We start from the raw sequence: 7,604 nt of genomic DNA on the forward strand, positions 1-7,604 counted from the left end.
TTGTGGCTTGTGAATGTCAAGGGAAGGTCTCCCCTCACTCTGTCTTTCCCTACTACCCTCCATCCTTCCCACCCTTCCTTTTCTCCTTCTAATGAACAATTAATAATGGAAGTATATGACAGAAATTGTGTTGTGCTGGGTACTCCCTTAGAAACTTGAGTCTATCTCTATTTTTAAATATATATTTGTTTAATTGAAATTAGGCAACAATTTATGAGGCCCTATGCCAGACAGAAAGAAGATATGCTTTATGATATTTAAGATGAAAAGATAAACAGGGGTGAAAAAACAACATGACCTCTGACTTCATGTACCTTATAGTCTAACAGATGAGAAAGAAAATAAAACAAAATTATATTAAAGTAGTTGCAAATTATGTTTGTTGTAATGTAGGAAAAAAATCATACCTTAGTGATAGGGAATATGTTAATTAATCAGATAAGGACTTAAGGAAAAATTAAAGAAACTAATTTGTTACCATTTTTTCTCATACAAACAGTTGAAAATTTTTTTTAAATGCAAACTGTTTTTTTACCTTAAGGAGATTTCACAATTTACATTTGGACAGAAAATCTTACACAAGCAACCCTAAGGTGAGATAATATGGCGTATAAATCTTTAAATACAATATAATAAATATGGGAATTTAGAGAGGTTTAATCAAAGTGTTATGAAACAATAGAAGGAAAGATCCATTCCAGTAGAGGGAATAATTTGTTGACAAGCACGTTTTGATGGGAAGCAAGAGTTAGTGCAAGGGTTAGAACAAGACCTGAGGCCTAGAATCAACACTATAGAGACACATCTTGGAATAGGAATATCAAGGAAATATGTGGTAAGTCAGATGCCAACAATCATATGAGCCTATATCATAATTTTGTCTAGGCCAAATTCTAACTAAAAATTTAAATCAATCACCCAATCAATCCATTATGTGTATAAGTGTTTCTATACAGGAGATCGATGTTCTATATATCATATTTTGACAGCAATATAAATACAAAGGCTGAAATTCTTTATATTTATAACTTGCAATCAGCTATGTTTTAGAAATTTTTGAAAGATTCATGACAGAGGTTCAAAGAAACTAGAATTTTCTCGGGCCTATTTTAGCAGAAATAAAAGAACATAAATGCTGGAAAATATTTTAAATCTTTGCTAATATACAGATGAAACTTAGAAACAATGCTCACAAAGAAGAGGCAATTAGAAAGATTTCTGATAGTCTTCTTTTATTCTGTTTAAGAGAGAGGACATGAGAACAAATTGTTGTACATGTCATTTTCTTTTGGGACAACTGGGAATATTAATGAATTTGCCCAAGGTGATTGAATTATATTAGCTAGTTATTTACAAGTGAAACATCCTAGACATTTACTCCTTTGTTCATATTCTATCATCAATTTTCCATTGTTTTTTTCCTGTCGGGTATATTACTGATGTTAACACAATGCATGTAATACTGATATGCTCATAGTTATTTGATTTCAAAAAGTTCATTTTGTTTCCCAAATTTCAGTTTAACATAACCTCTAATGGGATGTTTTTCTTATTTTCCCTTTATTTTAATTTTTATCACCTTTGCAATGTTACCATTGCTGCCTTACATATATTAAATTTCTGTTACTAAATTATATTTTGCTAGTTCCAATTTTCACATGTGTGTAGCCAATTTCTTATAGATGTTGATTCTCTATAATGGAATCTTATTATTCTTCTCTGCTACTCTGTTACTGGGTCTACTTATGAAGGAAAATGAGCATAAACTATTTTCTAAAATAACAAGGAAAGGAGGAAGGAGCAAAGCAATACAATGAATTTGGGCACAAAATCTGTTTACTATAATAGCATTTTAATAGATTTTGTTTTCAAGTCCAAATCAAATATAAAAAAAGACTGTTTTCATTATTAAATTTCAACCTAACTTGTTTCTGTTCTTACCTTTAGCCTTATCAACTAGTACTCCATTTCCTAAACTGATTTATTTAGGGTCCGCAAAACAGACTGGTCCATTGTTAACACTGCGCTTTTGATTATAATTCCATCAACCAGAATGGCATTCCATGTTCTCTTGGACTCACTATAACCATTCTTCAAAATCCATAACTGATTCTTTAAAAGTTTTCCATGGCCAATCCAGACAGAACAGATTATTCAGACTTCTGAGATTTTATATCAAGGCTTGTTTGGTCATTGACAATAAATTGTATACTAGCAAGTAATATTTCTACAATTCCATTTCAGAACTTCTAAGTAGATCATTTTAGCAGGCCTATTCAAGTTTGCAAGTATTTATGTCATATCTCATATGTAAGATTTTGAGGGCAAGGACCACAGTCTATACATTATTTTCCCCTCAGGACACAAAACAGAATGCTGACAATGTGTGCTGTTTTTAAATCTATGAAACCTATACTCCGTGGTATTGTTCCATATATGGAAAAATAAAAGGCTGTTGTTCTTTCATTTATTTGTTCACTCATTTCATCAATATTTACTGAGTATCCAGTAGATGCAAGACTCTGGGTATACAAATACCAAAATGGCACTAATTCTACTCTGAATGCATCAGGACAATAGGCAGTCGTCACTTTTACCTGTTCCACACAGGCCAGGCTCTCAAGGACTGTTACAGCCTTGTATATTTGGTAGCTGCTAGTCCACAAGGACAGAAGAAGAAGAAGAGACAGAAGATGAAACTAAAGTGAGTATTGAGCATATTAATTTCCTTACTCGGCCTAAGAAAAAAGAGGATTGGTTTCTAGAAAAGTTGAATTTTCCTTTTAATATGTTGATTTATTCATATAAAACTATCTAACTTAATTGGAAAACTGAACAAAAATAGATACATAGCTTACTAAAATCATAGAGCAGTCATCATGTAAGAATATTTGGTAACATTTTGAAATAAGCAATATTTTAATCATTTTCTAAAATATAAGCATATGTTTGTTTCTAAAATTATAAAGAGTTGAACTAATGGCAAATTCACTTTAGGACAGATGAATCTATCACATTAGGATACAAGGTTAAAATGCAACCATTTAAACAAATTGGAAAGCATTACAAAATTCAAATTGTTATTCTACCATTACTTGTTTGTGTTAAAATAAGTATACATGTGTATGTACATGTACACATATATTGTACTACAATACCTCTTTCTTCTATCTCTTTAACTATTTTGAAATTTTTGTATTTGGAAATAACTTCTCTTCTATAGTGGATTATTCTTTGTTAAGATTGATTAGAGGGCGTGAACTGTAGAATTCGATACAACTGGGTTTGAATATCAGTTTTACAATTTTACAGTGGGGCAACTGGCAAATCACTAAAACTTATTTGAGCTTCAGTTTTCTCTTCAAAATTATCATTTTTTTGCCTTCAAAGTTTTACAGAGATCTGACATAAATAAAAAAAATATTCATGCTAAAGATAAAATAGATTGATTTGTAAATTGTCTAGTAAAATGTCTGGCACATATTATACACTTAAAATCATATATTTATTATATTAGTATTGTAAATTTTATACAGATGAAATAGGTAACTCATATAGGTGGACCATATTGATAATGAGTGCTGCTTTGAAAATTAATTTTCTCTTTGTTAAATGGACTGTTTTAATCTTTCTATTGTAATAATATCCGCCTTAAACAAATTATTTTGACCATTATTTGTGCTATGTAGGTTATACTAGAGAAATCAAATATTATACTCTTTCGGGTTACTTAAGGTATTTTAAAAGCATACTGGAAGATGATATAAGATGTAATATGCTAGTATCTAGGAGACTTTGGAATAATAGTTATCTCTCTTATCCTATGGTCCTAAGTTATTCAACCAAAATATTAGAACTTATGCAATTTGTTTATCTATTACTTATCATTCTAAGTTATGAATATTGCTTTTTCCACATATAACTTTTTTTGCACATTGCATTAATTCTATGTTTTTAACTAGTACTACTACCAAAAAAAAAAAAAAAGAATGAATAGACATTGTAAGGAAGACCTGTTATCTGCATAATATTGCCTGCTGGGCACTAGTAGACTGAGTATTAATAGGAAAAGGCCAAAGTGGTTACCAAGATAAAAGTAAATTATAATTTTTATACCAGCTCACTCTGTGATCTTAAATGTATGTAAAGTCATTGCTATGTTTAGAATAAAAACATATTTTTTTGAAACTGGCAATGTCATTGATTCCTGAAAATACAGTTTGGATAAGCCTATACTTCTATGGGATCTTTCCAGCTCTATGAATCCACCCCTCTGCTTTAGACAAAGAATGCGTGTTTATTCCCATGAAGCACAGAAAGCTGAGTAGTGTGTTAACATTAGTTTTTCAACCACAGTAAAATTGGTCACAAAGGGGAGAAAAAAACATACAATACTTTTTAGCATGATTTTTTTTTTAGAAACATAGAAGACTTGATTAAACTTCTTTGCTACTTGAGTAGCAAACATCAGAGTTTTGTGTTGTTTTTAAAGAAAGATTAATTCCTACATTGTATCATCATCACTACCTTTATTAATTCCAATTGATTAAGCACCCCATGAGTTCTAATGAAGATAGACCTACACTGAGGAAGAGAACATCTTCATGTAAAACAAGAAACTGCAGTCTTCCATGAATGCTGTTTAACAAACTTAAGTAACTGCTTTCCTATATAGCTGCTTTACAGAGCCTTGTAAAACATTCCTCTATTTTGTATTAAGCTTTCTTGGTTTTTTACATGCACAGTATGCTAGTGCTTTATCTAAGCAATGGCAGTGCAAAGAAAAAAATTCTTACTAATCCCGTCTAATCTTTTTTCAAGATTTGAGATTTTGGAACATTTCCGTTATTAAAATTTGTCACTCAAACTTTATGTATATCTAAGTTAACATTTGAATAATCTATGTCTAGAATATTTAAACAGTAAGATTTATTTGAAAACTAAAACTGTGTTTTAGTCATCTTTTCAAGTGAAAATCGAGACAAAGTTATCCCGTGTTCAATTTCTGTTTTAGAAAACAAGTTATTCAAATACAAAAGAGAATGGTGTTAACCAGAAGTCTGAATATGCAGAGGTCCATTGTCATCAAAATACATTGCATGAACTGTAAGTATAAAATACACACTGGATTGCAAAGACTTTATTCTAAAAAATTAAACCTTCTCACTAATAATTTCATATCATTTTTATACTATGATTATAATTATGGCCACATGTTAATATATTATTTGGAGTTTAATAAAATTTATTAAACTAAAAAAATCCATTGCAGAAAGCTGGTATGCTCTGTGGTTTGGATAGAGCAACTGTTTTGATGACCATATAGCCATTCTCCTTGTGGAGTCCCTTTGCCATCCTGAATGTCCTACTCATGGAGAAAACCCTCCTCTGAAGCAAATTTCATCTACTGTTTCATCACCACCACATGAAAAAGATGATTCATAATTTATTTAATATTTTAAGTAACTTTTTACTGGTATTATTTTTTCTCCTAGCTCTTGTGGAAATCTGGGCACAGATTGCAAAGATCAGTTTTAATATCAGTTTCCTAATGTTCTTTAACAATGTCAAATATAAGGTGAAATTGTGTCCATTAGATAAAAATAATGAATATCACAACATGATATTGAAGCAACATGATTGTGGGCTTTGTTTTTTTAAATCTCTGCTGAATTGTGTCAGCGTAGGAAATATCTGGTTCTATGAAATTGTACAAAAGGATAGTACCAGTGTAATTACCTATAGGATAAGAAGATAACATAAATTTTATAGTGGAAGAAAGCTGGTTCTGGGACACAGCAAGGAGTAGGAACTGTTTTGAACAGGAAAGCACATGTTCCCTCTAAATGGGTCAGTTGTTTATCTATATACAGCAAATTATTGCCATAGGGGAAGATGGGCTGATTGTTAACAAAGGAAAGCCGGAAATCCTGTGTTTGCATGTGTTTGTGTGAAATTACCTTAGAATTCAATCAAATTAAACACATATACACACACATAGATTGTGTGGGCCCAACAAAATTACCTTTTGTAATAAAATAAACAGTGAATATCTATTAAGTGATTAATGTTCAGTATGTCTGAAGTGACTAATCATATAAAGCTCCTGATTCATAATGTTAATTTTGATTTAATGAACTTCCACTGAAGGCTTGTTATGTTTAATTTACTTTTATAGGTATTGCGTCAACATAAACATGAATCGAGCATGGTCTTTTCTTCACAAGTCCATATACTCTTCTAGGATATTAGTAAATAATATTGAAGAAGAAAATCTATCTTTGGAAACATCTTTGGAGAAAAAAAACATAAATTAGAATCATAGAAATTTTGGTTTGATTTACATCTCTACCGCTTACTAACTTTATGACTTTGGAAAATCTATTTAAATTCTCTGATTCTTGTTTTTCTTATCTGTAAAGTACTACTTTGTTATAATTTGAAGTCAATAATTGTTGTAAAACTCTTAATAAATACTAGCTAAAACCTCAAACATACAATTAAAAGAACTACCTCTCTTGGTAGAGTTGTGTTAACAGAAATAATATATATAAAGTGCCTGCTCAGGGTTTGGATTATTAGGTGATCATTAAACCATATTTTGAAGATTTTATGATATCCTTATTTTGTAACATGTGGATAAAGTATTCTAATCAAAATAGATCCATTTTTATAATGATCCTATCATCTAATCTATTTGTCAATTTTCTTAATATCTTGAATATACCAGAAATATAAAGTTTTTGAAGGAAAATATTCAATAATAAAAGATTCAGCAATTATTTATTCCCCAATACATTGTCGTACATAAATGTCAGCATTATTGCAAGATACTTGGCTGGCTAAACATGACAAATTTTTGAATAAAGGCATTTTATTTATGGAAAAGTTCTTTACAAAGAAAGATAACGTGTCCGAATCTTATCCAAGCAGAGGAGTCTTAATGAGTTTGAAATAAACTGTATAGAAATTTATAAAACTACTCAATATTTTATTATAGCTATTATAATAATGAAATAAACTCACCTTGAAAACAGAATATTTATATTAGTTTGTTTAATAAAGCTCTCAATTAATATACATTTTAGAGTTCCTGTCTAGAAAGAGAAAAAAGAGAACTTTAGGCTTTCAAGACTCTCTCCTAGAAAATTCTCCCTGCCAATTATAGACTAATTCATGAAGTAGAACTATATATCATGAATCTCTGACCATTAGTAAATTAAAACTGCTTCAGCCTGGAATGAAAAGGGAATATCAAAGCCAAGAGCCCTTTCTAGAAAATTTTTTCATGGTTTGGGTCTTAAATCTTGCAACCATTAGCAAGAGTGCTCTGGATGATCAAAATTGTCTATAGGTTGTATGGAGTTTTATTTATTGTACCATTTTCTACACTGAATTTCAATTCTCAGGAGCATTTTTTCACACTGTTTTTCAAACACTCAGGGAAAAATAAAATATAGGATCAAAATAAGAATAGTCTCTGCATAGATGAATCATTTATGCTTCATGTGATGCCTAATGCAGCCTTTGCTTCACCATTCACAAGTAACATTTCACGACTCTGTATGGTGCACGGAGACTGGGGCTTTGTTTGTCAATTTTTG

Source organism: Pteropus vampyrus, unplaced genomic scaffold, assembly GCF_000151845.1.
Source record: "Pteropus vampyrus isolate Shadow unplaced genomic scaffold, Pvam_2.0 Scaffold1, whole genome shotgun sequence".
NCBI classification, from domain to species: Eukaryota; Metazoa; Chordata; class Mammalia; order Chiroptera; family Pteropodidae; genus Pteropus; species Pteropus vampyrus.